Genomic DNA, 17,507 nt, shown 5'->3' on the forward strand with positions numbered 1-17,507 from the left:
CCCCCTTATTCCCTAAATGTCTTGCACTTTGGGAACCACTGGTTTTACAGGAAGATGATTTAATGAAGATCGTTTAGCAGTTTAAAACCCACTTTAAAATGTTTGTGATTTCAGCCGTCATAATTGAATGATTAATGAAAGTCTAAATAAATATGCAAACAAACTAATATGTGAACAAACCAATATTTTAAATAAGAGATATTTTCCAAAAAATAGACATAACCACAATTTAAAGTTGTTCCTCTTTAAACATTTTGTGGGAGAAATCTAGTCATTTCAATTGAAATCCAAACGAATAAAAGAAAAATGTTTCAAATACTAGGGTAAAATAATTATATTTTACTACATTCAGGAATTTTTATTAACAGTTGTGTATTTTTTTTCTATGATCATTAGAAAAATCCAATGATCAGCATTTATCTGCCATAAAAAGCTGTTGTGACATTATACACTCAAACGTGTCAAGTAATATTTTAATACAGAAATTATCAAAATGAATACTTTTATTTAGCAAGTATATTCATTATTAAACCCAGGCTCATTCTAAAAAAAACGTACCGCTATATACATTTCTGGAGAGCGCCAAATACAGTACGTTTTTTTGCAGTTTTTGCGAATCCACCAGAGGTCGCTGTGTATGCTTTTTGAGATCTTGAAGTTCTCTCGCAAGTGCTATTCACGCCTGATGTTCTCACGTAAATCCACCAGAGGCTGCTGTCGACTGACTGACTGACTGACTGATTAACTGACCAATCAACTGACCCACCCTCCTCTTTCCCTAAACCCAACCAGTAGCGTTTTCAAAAGCACTCATTGACCCGCTTACCCCCTTCATTCAACCCAATCGACAGTTTTAAAGAGCAATCCAGAAAAAGAAAAGTCCCCATCTGATTTTTACCACATTTTACCACATTCTCACCCTGTTGTTTACTTTATTTTTTGGCTTTTTTTTGGCTTTCTGGAACCGTTCATCACTGGACTTGATTCCTGTCATCGTGGTCAACTCCTCTTTGCATCTCAAGTCCACTGGCGTACATGGCGAGCTACTGGGAAAACTGGTAACAGCTGGAAAGCCGTCCATACGGAGGTAAGTGGTCAGCTGCTAAGCGCGAAAAGTAACGGCATCATATCGCCCCGTATTGTTCATTTTAAAGACGAAATGCATCCATATGTACTTCAGGCTACATAATTTGCGATCTCCAGAAATGTACATAGGACTACGTTTTCAGAGTGAGCCTGTTGCAGCTAGTATTAATACTTTAATTTGATCAATTTTTTAAATAAAAATAAACAAATAAATAAATGAAATGTCAGATAAACGCTGTCCTACTGGATTTTCAATTCATAAGGAAAGAATACATGAAGAAATATATCAGTAAATAATAATAATAAATTTTTGGAGCAGAAAATAACCATGATATAATGAAAACATACTTATTGTTGAAGAATCATGTGATGCTAAAAATTAAGCTTTGAAATCACAAGAATAATTATGTTATTAAAAAAAGAAGAATTCTGATCTGATTTTGCTGTACTTTGGATCAAATAACTGAAGTTATGAGACTTTTAACTGTCTGGTCGTGTATTATGTTTGCAAACATGCTCAGTGTATTCAATATAATGTGAAAGTACTATTAACTCAGGAAATATAAACAGCGCCATGCAAGTGTGAGTAATACTCAGTCAGAGGGTTTAACAGAATAGAGTTAAGCTTTAAACAGAAACTTTATTGTTATGTGTCCTTTGTTATATTTAGCCACAAAGCCGGTAGTTATTAGCTATGTACCGAGGGTGTGGCAAAGGCCCAGACAGAATCTGTATTCTGCAGGTCATTTACTCAGCTGATTTTCAGGGTAGATCTAGAGCATTTTCCATAGTGGATTTAAATATGGTGAAATACATTCAATAAAAAAGCTGAATTGTAGTAACATTTAAAATGCTTGATAAATAAACATGCAAGAGGTAACATGATGTTGATGTGTATAAGTTTATCTGCATGACAAACATTACATTTTTCGAGAAATCATGTTTTATATTGATCGTTGAGGCCTTTTGAAAACCTTTTTTTTTAATTGTTAAAAAACTCACTGTTAATATATTTAACTGTACAACTATTTATATCTGTTTTTTATGCATACAGTAGACATGCTTTCACTATAACAGAGATATGACTGTGTAAATGACTTTTGACATTGTATGCAAACACTGTTTTTCATGAGGATCAAAGGTTTTCCGTGACAGCTGGAGTTATAAGAGGGATTACAGAGAACAGTGAGCATATTGCACAGTGGACGCCGAGAGGCAGAGACACCGTGTACCCTTATTTGCTATGGGAATGCATGAAAAAGACACATATAAAAAGCACATACTGTACAACAGTTTTTTTAGGCAACTCTGGCAACGGCGTTTGTTGCTGCTTGTCCCGTCCCTTGTCTCCAATGTTTCCTCCAGTTCCCCCCAGACATTATATTATCGCCATGCCAACTACAGTGTGCTACGAGTGTGTGTTACAACATAATGTTCTGTAAGTAAGAACAGCCTGTCTAGATCCCATCTGCGAAATAAAGAAGTGATGTTTTAATCAAGAGCTTTTACAAATCTGCCCTAAACGCTTAGAAGGAAATGCTCCCAATGTGGGGTTTCACTGAAATACAAACAAGAGTTTTCAGTCAGCAGCTCTTAAAGGAACCTTTTTCTTTGCGTGAAGAACACTTTATTATTCTATAAAAAAAAAAAATTTGTGCAATGAAAAAACCAAAAGAAAATCTGTCATGATTCATACTCACCGGCCACTTTATTAGGTACACCTCATTTTTGACGCAAGCTTGTTAACGCAAATTTCGAATCAGCCAATCACACGGCAGCAACTTAATGCAACACGTCAACAAGTACTAGTAAGGTGCACCTAATAAAGTGGCCTAATAAAGTGAGTGTATATTTGTTAATAAATTTGTCACAACATTCCTTAAATGTACACAAAAATCACTTTTATAAGGGGTTTAAATACGCTTGTGTGAAAAAAGTCTGTGAATATAGCCGACTTGGTGGTGAAAATTTATTAATTACATTTTTTATAATCACACTTGATAAAAACAGTCTGCATAAACATTTTGATTGACATTCATCAGAGGGGGTAAGCCCCGCCCATTAGTGACATCTCTCCCTCATTAGCATTAACAAGTTAGTCTTCTTTTTGGATCTGTCATTATGCTGACACAGAGCCATTTGTAGCTCCGCCCTCTTTTAAAAAAAGCACAATCTCATTTAAATTTAAAGTGACAGTCACTAAAATGGCACAATTAGGATCACAGCTTAAAACGGGCAGTTTTAAAACATTATTTGTTGGGTATTTTGAGTTGAAACAGAACATCAGAGACTTAGTTTACATCTTGTAAATAAGGGAATAATAGGTTCCCTTTAAATGGGCTTGTAATGAATCATAGCTAATTGAGTGTCTTTTGTTAGCTAATGTTATGTAGAGCTATTAGATATGCCCATGTCATATACAAACAAAATCTCTCACACAAAACTGTGCTCTCTCTTTCTGTCTGATTCTAAGATCTAATGTGGCTTAACTGACAAAAATAACTATAGTTTTATCCTTATTTAGAATTACAAGAAACAAATAATAAATTGTTACAATGTACTGGCTTTGACTTCACTGATTGGTCAAACAAGCCACAAATTTGACACATATTTTGGCTGCCTAGTACCTACCTGATACAGCAGATTTAAACATGGATAAATGTCTGCCTGTGCTCCAGTTCTCTTCCGATGTTTTGACAGATTTTCCTGAACCTGCTCTGCCAGTTCTCTCTGACTGATTGCTCCGCTGATGGTCAACCTGATAACCTCAGCCTGGATTTTGGTCTTCCATTTCCGTAAGAAGTGTCAGGGCTTGGTGACTTTTGTGTAAATTTTATGATTAATCAAATCACTTGCAATTCTATATGAGTACTAAGTTACTTTTACAGGTAGTTTGTCAAGCCCACTCACCTGCATGAAGCACACTAAGGGGCCATTTATACAGTATGTTGTATTCCAGGCACACATAGTTGAAAACATCTCAACTTTGAAGAATGCTGAATCAGCTTTATACTTTGTGTGGAATATACATATTTCAAAAAAATAATTACTTTAGACAAACACAGAACACCCAACCACAGGGGCTGAGCGATAAAATCAGTATCGACATTTACTGACCGATCACCATCGTCAATATCGATTAAAAAAAGATTTGGTATGAAGTTTCGGTATGAATTGCTATAGTTTTATTGAAATGTGGCCACTGAGCATGCACCAAGGAAGCAGTGTCAATAAGTTTAGGGTGTAAGTTTTCATTTATTTCATTCAAGTAATTTCCAATGGAGGCACGCAACTTGCACGACGTCCACATGGTGTGCAAGCAGTGCACACTTGATGTGCGCACACTTTCCAGATGCACCTAGCTGAAATCAACTGAAGTTTTCTGAATGTCGCGAGCGCATCGCATCGCGATTCATTTAAGTAGAACTGAATCTGCTTTCACATTTTGTATGGAACATACACATTTCAGTAATAACGGCAGTCTAATCACCTGAGACAAATACAGAGCACCCAAACAATGCAGTGCTTTTTACTTTTCTCCATAACCTTGTATTGGAACTGCAGCAATGGTTTGTCCGTTTGTCAACCTCTGAGAAAACGCTTGATGGTCGGGTAATTACGAAAGACGCCAGCGAAGCGTGAGCGCAAAGTCCATTGTTATTGTCAAGGAAACCAAGCGAACGCCTGTCACTTTGGATCAGAATAACAACACACTCGAAAATAAGTGCCGTGGCTAGCAGCAGTGAAGAGATTGTAAATTTAAAAGGACATAAAGATGTTGCCAGAGTGGCTTTTTGGTTTCTTTTCTTGTGCATCCCAGCCATTAGCACCCCATCTAAAAGAGTTTTTAGCATCGGGGGTAATGTAGTCATCCAATTTCACAATTTGTAATGTTCAGTATTTGTATAATAATGGCTGGTTCCTTTAATAAAAACTTTGATAATCATAATTTGTTCTGTTTACAGAGTTTGAGGTTTACTGTATCATTATTGTTGACACCTTACAGATGTTGGTCCACTTTAAAGCTTGTTCAGTTTTTCTGCTTTACCACTGCACACTTTGGAACATTTTATTTACCAAATTTGAGAGTCTCTTTAACACTTTTGTTTATTTTATTATAAAGAGATCAGATATTTTGTTTAAATATATATATATATATATATATATATATATATATATATATATATATATATATATATATATATATATATTTATATATATATATATATATATATATATATATATTTTTTTTTTTTTTTTTTTTTTTTGACGGCACAATTGCCTAGAGGTAGCACTTCAGGACGTCCTGAGTTAAAATCTCGGCTCGAGGACATTTAACCCATCTCCACCCCCCCAACCCCTCTCTCTCTGTCCCACTTCACTTCCTGTCTAAGTACTGTCCTATCTAATAAAGGCAAAAAGGCCAAAAATAAATCTTTTTTAAAAAATCCTATATGTTGCTTAACAGAGCAAAGACATTTTCAGATTTTCAATTTTTCAAATGATCAGATTTGTGAAGTTTATTCATAAACTAATTTCGAGAGGATCACGTGCTTATGATTTATCATGGCTGGTCTCTTATTTGCTAATCACTATCTTCCAATCATATGAGCCCTAAGCTACTATAAATAACTACAGTTTTCAGTTCACTTTATCTTCGTTTGGAAGAACCCCCCCCCCCCCCCCCCCCCCTCCCCAATTCTCCTCCTTTACCTCTGATTGGGCGGCACGGCGGCCCAGTGGTTAGAACTGTGAGCCCCACAGCAAGAACATTGCCAGCCCTGTTTCCACAGGACCGGTGGGTGTATCTGTGAGGAGTTTGTATGTTCTCCCCGTGTCCGCGTGGGTTTTCCCCGGGTTCTCCGGTTTCCTCCCACCATCCAAAGACATTCAACATACATAACAATCAAGCTTTTGTTTAACCCCTTGTGTTCCCTTAGCTACCGCAGCAGGGGAGTTCTGAGATCCACCGAGCTCAGGCTCCCCACTCGCTCTGCCAACTGGAGGAAGCCCCGGGCTCGAGGAGCCCTTGAGCTCGGGGCTCTCTCCCAGGACAGCGTGCCAAACAAGCTTTTATAAATCATCAGCTAAGTGTGAACTCTTGAAGTGTCTGATTATGTTTTTTCTTCTGGAGAAAGTCATATTTGTTTTATTTTGGCTAGAATAAAAGCAGTTCTTCATTTTTTAAAAACCAATTTAAGATCAAAATTATTAGCCCCTTTTAAGCAATTTTTTTTTCCGATAGTCTGCAGAACAAACCATCGTTATACAATAACTTGCCTAATTACACTTACCTGCCTAGTTAATCTAATTAACCTAGTTAAGCCTTTAAATGTATTTTTTTTTGCAATATTGCCCAGCCCTAAACTGCAGTGCTTTTTAGTTTTCTACAGTAAATAAAACTTGTATCAGAGCTGCAGCAATGTTTTGTCAGCTTGTCATCCTCTGAGAAAAAGGTTGATAATCGCCTAGAAACAACAGACGACAAAGAAGCACGACCACAAAGTGCGTTAATAATAATGAAGAAACAATGTGCTTTTCACGTGATTTTAGACACAATATGTAAACGGCTCCTAAGAATTGCACAATATTTCCAGAAACATGAAGTGTTATAAGAAAGTGTCTGGTGCATGCGGAGAGAAGAGAGTGTGTCCTACAGGTCCATTGAGTTCACAACCATTAGTACATACCTGCCATCTGTTTGAACTGAAACAAGGGCAAATTATTCACATATTCACTGTTTGGGGATAAAGAATCTGTATAACAGGTCAAATGCTGATGCTATCAGAGCGAGGAGAGATTCAGATTGCTTAGTTGGTAGGTCAGTTGCATAACCAAGCTTGATGTTCCTAGAAAAATCCGATTTGTGTATATTCATTACAAATCAAGGAGGCAATCAAAATGAACTTTACTAAAAATCAATCATGCACTAAGGCAATCATTAAAGAGATGTATGTATTTTGAATACACATCAGCTGTTTTTCAGAGAAAAGAATTACACTGGATACTCCCTCAATCCTTAAGCCACTTGTGTGCTGACTTGACGGAAGTGTGGACTCAAGAGGGCTAATTATTCCTGTGCCATTAGGTGTTTGTTAACTCTAGGGAGGCAGTGCCCTGTGCGGTGGTAAAATAAAGCACTAAGTGTGGCCTGGAGCTGGATCATTGCATACCTGTCTTTTATGATTTCATCAGCTTAAAAAGCCATGTGTCAAGGTTTTTTCAATTTATATGATATGATATGAGAGAAGTCAAGAGATAGCAGGAGAGGTAAGTGCTGAAAGTATGTTTAGGCGATAAGTTCTATTACATAATCCATTACAAGATTCATAAAAAATGTATTAAACATTTATACCAAGACTGCAAGAGGAAAGAGTGCAGAGTATTTTATAGTGCCCCTCAAAAGCACTTTTATAGAGATTAACAAACGATCCAAATATATTTATCCCTTTTCTTTGCATGTCAAATTAACATTAAAGTACAGAACAGCTCTTTTAATATTATCCTGAAAATTTTACACTGTAAGTAATAATATTAATAATAATAATAATATACAATTTCCTATTTTTTGTGATTTCATGTGTGTCATTTATTAATTTACACTTTTTAATAGCATTATTATGTTAATGTAACTGGTAATGAAAGGTCTGGCGTTCCGTGTTATGTTTATTTGTTTATTTATTATTATTGTTTATTAACTTATTTTTTTCATTCATTCACTTATTAAATTATGGTGATTATTATTATTATTATTATTATTATTATTATTATTATTATTATTATACATTGACAATCCATTGGGATTAAATTAAAAAACATATTTTCTAGTTATATTTCTTAAAACATAACTCTTATTTATGTATTAATGTTTACTTATCTATCCATTTATGTGTTTATTTATTATTATTAATGTTTATTTATATTTGTTTATTAATTAATGTGTTTGTTTAATTATTTATTAATGTTTATTTATAATAATTAATATTAATGTGCTAATTTATCCATTTATTATTATTATTATTATTATTGGCGGCGCGGTGGCACAGTGGTTCGCCTCTCAGCAAGAAGGTCGATGAAGGTGAATAGGTGGTGAATTGGGTAAACTAAATTGTCTGTAGTGTGTGTGTGTTAATGAGTGTGTATGGATGTTTCCCAGTGATGGCCTGCAGCTGGAAGGGCATCTGCTGCATAAGGGCATTCCTCTGTGGCGACCCCAGATTAATAAAGGGACTAACTGAGAAGAAAAAAAATGAATAAATAAATGTATCAATACTATTATTATTGTTATTATTGTTGTTATTATTATTATTATTATTATTATTATTATTATTATACATTGACAACCCATTGGGATAAAAAAATATGTTTTCTAGTTATATTCCTTAAAACAAGCTACATTTTTATTTATTTATTTATTTATTTATTTATTTATTTATTTATTTATTTATTTATTTATTTATTTATTTATATATGTTTATTTATTTATTTAAGTTTATTTACTTATTATTATTATTATTATTATTATTATTATTATTTTACATGCTCAACCCATTGGCATTAAAGCATTAAAATTTATTTATTCATTTTTTAAATTATTTATTTGTTTATTTATTTATGTTTATTTTTTATTCACTTATTTATTCATTTAATATTATTATTGTTGTTTTTCTTTTAATTATTATACATGCTCAACCCTTTGGCAGTAAAACATTTAAATGTTTAGTTATATTCCTCAAAACATGCTTACTTGTGTAAAGCTCTTTGTCCTGGGTGGTTGCTAGAAAGTTGTTAAATAATTGGCAGGGCTTTGCAAGGTAGTCTTTAGGGTATTCTAAGTGGTTGCCAGAACTGGCTGGAATATACTACATGATGTCCCAAAACACAGGATTATACCTTGATTATATTTCAATGGAACTTTTAATGAAGTAGTGCCACTGCCAACTGTACTGGGTCTGACAGCAGTCACATTGCACAGCGTAAATGAATTCGTCATGCTTTGGCTCCAAATGATGATTCAATACTTACGGATTTACAAAACACTTACTCGTGGGCCAAAAAAAATGTTTCTTTCCTATGGAAAAACATTAGTCAATCATAACAGCGACTGTTTGTTGATATGTCTGAAAGGAGACATAGCATGTCAGTTTGAGGATGTCAAAACATGATTTGTTTTGTGTAAAAATATTATTATTCCATTGTTGTAAGTATATATCAAAGGACATATTAAAATAATTACAAATATATGAACGATTAATATTATTTAAAAGCACAAATTATACAAAAATATTAAAGGAAGGGCTTTGAAATTTGCATTTTTTAACTGTATTTTGTGCATTTTGTTGTGGACTGCCAGCATTACCTAACAACATGGAAAGATTCTAGCAACAAGAAATTTGGCTGTCTGCACCAATCGCAACGCAGCATTTCAATACCAGCCACTGCACCCCAATGAAATTGTACAAAGGCTTTTAATCTATATAATACAAATTGAACCTCTTTAACGTTATTAATAGGCAACTGAGTGACTGATGCTGTTGGTTTAATCACAGTTCTGACTCTCATTTTCAAACGGTCTGCAATTTATTTATTTTTAAGATCTGAGGTGAACTATCTGCTGCTGCCTTCAGTATTATGGCAATAAATGTGACTTGGAGCACACTAGCTGACTCAACACTGTTTTTTTTATTTATTTTTTTATTTGTTTATTTGGCAGGGACAGTGTACATTAATTAGCATTTCTGCCAATGCACAAGAATTAGCCCGAAGGCTATTTTTCATCTGTTGTCCCTTAACAACCAAGAAAAAACAATACAAAAATTATACAATCTATCAAACATTTTTAAAAAGTACTAAAATAGACGTGGTCATATAGATGTTAAAAGAGAATATTTACAAATTAAGCTAAAACACCAATATTTTGTAATAGAGATAAAAATAGTTGAAACACATTTAAACAACAGATCATTAAGATGGTGGGCACAATAGGAAACATGCTAGTTTCAATTTAATCAGAATGAAGACACGTCTGATTCTCTATAAACCAGGTTTTTAAATGTTTTTTGAATATATTAAATGAGGTTATATCCCTGATGTTAAAGAAATTATGCTAAAAACTCAGTCAAACTCAGGCAGCTGAAGCGCTGGAAAACCTAAAATAATAATAAATATAATAATAAATATATTTATTATATAAAAAAATAATAATAACTCTGGCTGCTGGGGTGCTGGAAAAAAAAACATAAAATAAGGGATGTTAAATTACAGAAATGTATCATTAAAATAAATTAAATTAATGTTGATCCTACTAAAGCATTTAAAGATGTTTGGGAGCTAGATCAAGCAGTTACTATGACAGAGGATCTAAGGAATAACATTTTGGGGGTGCAATCCCCTTCATTATGTGGTCACTTAACCAATGCTCAGTTGGCTAATTTCTTTTCAGAAAGGAGCTCTGCTTGTAATTGACGCAAACATTCACCTGCTGATCAGGTGTTTTTAATACATTCAATAAAGCGTTCAAAATATAGACCCTGATCCTTTGCTTGCCCTCTTTGGAGTATGACAGTCCGTGACAGCAAGGTCATTGACTTTACAACAATTTTAGCCAGACGTGCCATACTTCAAACACACTTTCCCCCTACACATGACAAGTGGATGCAGGACATTTTTTATTGTATCAGATGCTAAGATGCTTTACTCTCCAGCTCATTAGATACCTTTTATAAGACTTGGGATTCCTTTCTTAACTATATCAAAGGCCAGCCTATTACACCTGGTGCTGGCAACCTGTAACATTTACAGTAATAATAATAATAATCTTATTATAATATATTATAATAATATAATCATCATTATATTAGAAGGTTTTTAATTATTATTATTTTATTATTATTATTATTATTATTTCCCCATCTGTATCCCATCTGTATCCAGTTCTGTATTCCATTGAGGGAAGTAATGGGTCTCTGATGTTGTACTTATGTATTTAATGTACTTAATTTGATATTTATGTATTTATTTATTTTAGTTTTTTTAATTAAGTTAATGAATGAGAGGCTGGGGATGAAGAAGATTTCTGTTCTCTCAGTGTGAAGTATTTTCTAAGCGTAAAGCAGTTCATTTTCTCTTCTCCAGGAGTATGGAGCGTTTGCAGCAAACATGCCAGTGTGTGTTAAAAATACAGTGATGTGTCTGTGTAAGATAAGTATGCTTGCACAGGAGCAACACTAGGAGAAGGCTATGCTGAAGAGTGACTGATTGTGTAGAATAACTGAATATGTAAAGCACTGATTATATATGTTAAATACTTGTATGAAGCTATATGTGTCAGAAGTTAGAATGAGTAACATATTATCAAGTGATTATGCTATCATGACAATGTATGTAAACACTTAGTCCTTTTGCGTAAGTTGCATCTATGGAAAGAGAACTTTGGTTTCAAGACAGTTGCTGACATAGACCTGTGACATCTCGCTGACCATAGCAAGCTGGCAGAGAGCCAAGAATAGCAGGACCACTTAGAGTAGAAACCTAATCAAAAATCGTCAAGAGTTAAAATGAGACACCTAGGGGTGGGGAAAATAACCTGTATAAAGATTGCGGAAAACACAGAGACTTTAGAAAGAGTAAGAGAAAGAGAGAACCAAAGAAAGAAATTGTCCAGGAGAGACTTGAGAATGCTCTGGTGTCTGCTCTGCTCTTTCTCGGCTTTATTATGGAGAATAAAGTCTATTTTCTGATATTCAAAACCTTCTGTCTGATCATTTCTAATTGATAAGAAGTCGAATTACGACAGGGATGGGATTAACATTGGACAATAAATTACTGCTTACTCTCAATATTTAATTTGTATTGTTTTACAAAAGACTAATAAAAAGATTGAAAATACATTACAGAAATATTGTCATAATTAAAAAAACAAACAATTTTTTTCCTGGCAGCTGCAGGGTGCTGGAAAAAAAACATAAAATAACAACTGTTAAATTACAGAAATTTTGTCATAATTAAAAAACCAAACTATTTTTTTCCTGGCAGCTGCAGGGTGCTGGAAAAAACAACATAAAACAACGACTGTTAAATTACAGAAATTTCTCGTAAATAAAAAATTTCGGTATTTTCTGTATCTATTCAAAACTTGATTTTCTGTATTTTCTTGAGCTTATAATATTGAACTGTACATGAATATTGTGTAAAGTTACTTAAAAGCCATACAATTATACATTTTTAACAGTTCTAAAACTTAAATAATCAGTCGTAAGTGCAAAACAGTGTTTTAATCATTTATTCCCCATAAATTATCATGAATCCAACAAAATTCAAATAAAATATTTGTCCAAAAAATACAATTTTAACACTTTATAATAAATATTTCAGACTAACATACTGATACAAACATTTTAAAAAGTTAATATTTCAAGGGTAAAATTTATATACAGCTGAATTATAAGCCCCCTTGCTTATTTTTCCTTCAGTTTTTATTTAGCGAAGAGAAGATTTTTTTAAACACTTTTCTAAACATAATAGTTTAACTAACTAATTTCTACTAACTGATTTCTTTTATCTTTGCCATGATGACAGTACATGATATTTGACTAGATATTTTTTAAGACACTTCTATACAGCTTAAAGTGACATTTAAAGGCTTACCTAGGTTAATTAGGTTAACTAGGCAGGTTAGGGTAATTTGGCAAGTTAAAGTATAACGTTGTTTTTTTCTGTAGAATATCGAAAACAAAAATATAGCGTGTATGTGTGTGTGTGAGACACACAAAGAGAGAGAGAGAGAGAGAGAGAGAATGTATGGATGTTTCCCAATATTGGATTGCAGCTGGAAGGGAATTCGCTGTGTAAAATTTATGCTGGAATAGCTGGCGGTTGATTCCACTGTGATAAATCAGAGACTATGCCGAAGGAAAATGAATGAATGACTATATGTAAACAGACTGGCTAGTCAGTAAATGAAAGGCTTCTTCGAACTCAAAAGCGAAAGTTCATGTTTCATTGCTTAACACATGCAACTGGATGATCAAATCGACAAAAAATGCAATGCTGTGTATACACACATACTGTTAACTAACGTCATACACACTCATGGCATGTCAGGAATCTAGCACGTATGTTCAATAGCACGGGTGAGAGAGTACAGGGAGCTAATGGACTGTGTGGAATGTGACTGAAATCCTCATCACAGAATCTCCAGATTGACTAAACCAACCAGAGCTCAGACGGGAAACGTAATCTTGCATTGCATGTATGGGTCTTTATTCATGATCGTGGAATGAATATGACAGCGCTGTGACTGTTCTGATTTCCTCGAAGGCGTCCTGCTGAGATTTTCTGAAGTCATTAACCCAAACAGTAATGGGTTTACATTTTTACGCCGAATTTCTATACTTGCGAAGCCATGCAGTGAAGAATTGTCTTCATGGAGATGCGCAACTAATTAGAGACACTGCCTTTTCACAGAACTGCATTCAGCCTACGTGATTCCAGCCATGCCATATTGTCTCTGGGATTCATCAGGGGAAGTCTTACACTGTCACTTCAAATGGATCATCCGTAGCCAAGTACACAGCTGGCCTGAGACCTGCTCTTACTGCGGGCCAAAATAAGCCAAACGGCCTTGACACTAATTTAGATGAAAGTACAAAGTTGCTTTGTCTTGCAGTAAAGCCTTATCTGGGCCATAAGTGATCAGCATCATCTTCACTGCTTTTCTTTTGTATTGTATATGTGTGCACAATTTCTGTCCTTCGCTAATAAATACCAAAAAAAAAAAGCTTTCTATCATGACCCTTGCTCTATTAATAAATGGAGCTGATTAAATGACTTAAATGCCACAGGGAGCTGAGTCAAGCAAATGAAGTTTTAAGCTTATTTTGGAAAGTAAGACTCATAAGTATAGTGTTTTCGTAGGTGTAAAAAAATGTAGGGAAGTAATGGGTCACTAGCTATGTTTCCATACACCTATTTTATGCGCATTTTTTGCAAATGCGCATAAAAAAACAGTTGATGGAAACGCCATGATGCGCATACATTTTGAAAATGCGCATAAAAAACGTATGCGCCTAACTGGGTAGGATAAACTTTTTATTCGCATAAACTGCGATGGAAACACTTTTACCGCACAAACTCCAGCATGCGCATTAAAAAAGGTCATGTGATTTTGTTAAAAGAGATCATGTGATGCTTAAAATGTGTGTGAATGGATAAAACGTTAGGCTGAGCACATTATAAAACATCTGAAATGTTGTTTTGGTCATTATAAAACGCCTTACCATTTCATTCGTATTAATGTTATTATATTATTAATGACCTCCAGAATCAAGAGCGCATGTGCTCCGCGTCTGCCACCGCGCGCTCACTGCTTGTCAGGATTGTCTTCTGAGGCGCATTCATTTAGAAAAGATTGATGCAGCTTCTCCTACTGCAGCAAATGCAGTTTTTACTGTTGATATTTGGCGCCAGTTAATCAGGAAGTGATGATTTTGTTCGATTTGACTCGTTGGATGGAAACGATGCTTCATTCGCACAACATTTATGCGATAATGCAGTTTTGCGCATAAAGTTTATTCGCATTTTTGGATGGAAACATAGCTACTGACTTTGCGTTTAACATAAATTCTGTGCAGCAAGCGCTCCACGAACTTCAGGAGATTTTCCAGTGTCTACAGCTGGTCTAGAGAAACATTTAATAGCTCACCTCAGAGCTCATTACACATAATGGATCTCTCAACAATATTTCAGGCATTTATTGGTTGTTTCTGCTAAAATAAAAATTAAAAACAAAGACGTATATTGAGTTTTACAGAAATGTTAGAATCGAGTTTGGTGGGATTTTATGAAAAGATACTGAAATCTTTGCAGACAGTAAGATTTGTTTTTATGTGAAAATATTGTTTGTGAAATATGTCCCATTTTCTCACAAAAAGCTGCATTTATTTATTTAAAAATACAAAAAAGTAATGTTGTGAAATGTTGCTAAAACTAAAAAACTCCCCCTGGTGGCGCAGTGGGTAGCCTCACAGCAAGAAGGTCGCTGGTTTGAGTTGGCATTTCTTGTCAGGGTTCTGCCACTTTGGTCTTGTAAATTCTTGTTTTGGTGGCAGAGCTCTGACACTACTCATGTCTGGTCCTGTTTCTGTCTCTGCGTCCCTCAGACGCGTGCGCTCTTGTACTAGTGTTTGTGTTTGTCCTGTCAGCATCGCGCTGCTTTATTCTCGCCGCTTCCATCTAGTTGGTTTCAGTTTTGGTTGGCGCTGAGATGAAGCATGCGCGTTGCTTATGTGTGAGCGCACGGTAAGGTGTTTATCTATCGTGTGCTCGTGTCTTGCGTCTTTTGTCAAAGCACGTGGCTCGATGTTTACATTGTGGTCACGTGCTTTTGTCGTGTGCTTCAGTGTTGTGCTCGTCTTGTCATGAACATGCGGTTAATGAGTTCTCTCATTGGCTGCATGTTCTTGTCCTGTTTTTTGTGAGCGCATGGCTTGTGTCGTCTCTGTCATGCGCTCTCCCGTCTATTGTCTAGTACCACCCTCCTTGTTAACCCATTATTAGTTAGTTATGTTCATCTGTTTTTGTGTTAATTTCCTACAGTTTATAAACCCCTTATGTCTGCTGTCCTGTGCGAGTTCGTCATCACATGTTGTCCATCTTTACCTGTCCTGCTGTGTCCAGCCTTGCCTTGTCGTGCCTGCCCAGTCAAGTATGTTTGTTTATTTGTTTTATTAGTGTTTTCCCCCTCGGGGTTGTTTATTTTGCATTTTATTTTATTTTTATTATTTAATAAAATCCTATCTACTTTGCACTTGAGTCCTCGCTCCTTTTTCCCATTACCGGAACGTGACATTTCTGTGTGGAATTTGCATGTTCTCCCTGTGTTCGTGTGGGTTTCCTCCGGGTGCTCCAGTGGGACTAAAACCTAAACTTTCTAGCTGAGAGGTGACAGCCCTACCCACTGTGCCACCGCACTGCCCAATAAGGTAATACTAATAGTTTAATAACATTTATTTGAGTTTTGAAAATCACCAAGCGACCACTTGTCATTGTCTCGCGGCCTCTCAGGTAGTCCCGACCCCCACTTTGGGAACCACTGACCTAAAGGACTAACATTAAACAGCACTATAAATAATTCAGGAATCTTAAGAACCAATAAAGAGGAATTTTTTCTATGTCAGTAAGTAAATACTTTTAACTGTAACTCAAAAAATGGAAGAAAATTACTAAATTCTTTACTCTACAGGGTAAATGAAACATTAATTAATTTTATTAACATAAAAGAAACATTTTGTCACCTCGAATGCATCATTTCTGAAAAAAAAAACATTCAAATTATAAAAAATCATAATAGTATAATAATAGTATATTTTCAGTGACATAATACCATTATGCACCTTGACAGACCTAAATATAAGACTCGTGTTCTTTGTGTGATGTAATTCCTATTTCTTTTTTTTTTTTTTTACATAGGAGTGAATCGTTAGCCAGGCATGTCATGTTCTTGACAGGTTTCCCCAACACGGAATGATCTCAGCTGGAACAAAGTTCAATGTTCAAGCCACGCAACAGGCTGCAAACTCCCTTCACATTGCGACGCCCAGGTAATTTAATATTCCCTGTTAGATTACCAGCAGCACATTATATCGAGTTCAGAGTTGACTCATTCTGGTGACAAGTGCAGACATGTTTGGTTGTTATGGTGAGAGATCAACACTGGGAGGTGATTAATCACATCTGACAGAATGATCTGAATGCAGGACTAAGAGATTAGGACAGAGTTATACTACCTTACCATTATAATCACAAACCACAATCCTATTGTTGAGCACTTTTTAGGTTGTATACAGTATGTACAGTCAAACCAAAATTTATGTAAACATCAGATTAAATATTTTATATACAGTTGAAGTCAGAATGATTAGCCACTCTGTGAATTGTTTTTATTTTTTTAATATTTTTCCAATTGATGTTTAACAGAGCAAGGAAACTTTCACTGTGTATCTGATAATATTTTTTTCTTCTGGAGAAGGTCTTATTTGTTTTAATTCGGCTAGAGTAAAATCAGCTTTTAATTTTTTAAAAGCCATTTTAAGGTCAAAATTATTAACCCCTTTAGGCTAATTTTTTTTCGATAGTCTACATAATAAACCATCGTTAAACAATAACTTGCCTAATTACCCTAACCTTAACCTAATTAACCCATTTAAATGTGACTTTAAGCTGTATTGAAGTGTCTTGAAAAATATCTAGTCAAATATTATTTACTGTCAAAGATAAAATAAATCAGTTATTAGAAATAAGTTATTAAAACTTTTATGTTTATAGAAATGTGTCGAAGAAATCTGCTCTCCGTTAAACAGAAATTTCGGAAATAAATAAACAGGGGGGCTAATCATTCTGATTTTAACTGTATTTTTTTATAA

At 34.7% G+C, this 17,507-nt stretch overlaps 2 protein-coding genes across 2 annotated transcripts in view; both read right to left on the reverse strand.

Moving 5' to 3' along the window:
- cntrl (centriolin) overlaps positions 1–17,507 on the reverse strand; it is a 548,241-nt gene that overhangs the window by 225,560 nt on the left and 305,174 nt on the right. The window lies entirely within an intron of this gene.
- usp2b (ubiquitin specific peptidase 2b) overlaps positions 1–17,507 on the reverse strand; it is an 87,509-nt gene that overhangs the window by 49,653 nt on the left and 20,349 nt on the right. The window lies entirely within an intron of this gene.

Source organism: Danio rerio, chromosome 5 (genome assembly GCF_049306965.1).
Source record: "Danio rerio strain Tuebingen ecotype United States chromosome 5, GRCz12tu, whole genome shotgun sequence".
Lineage (NCBI taxonomy): Eukaryota > Metazoa > Chordata > Actinopteri > Cypriniformes > Danionidae > Danio > Danio rerio.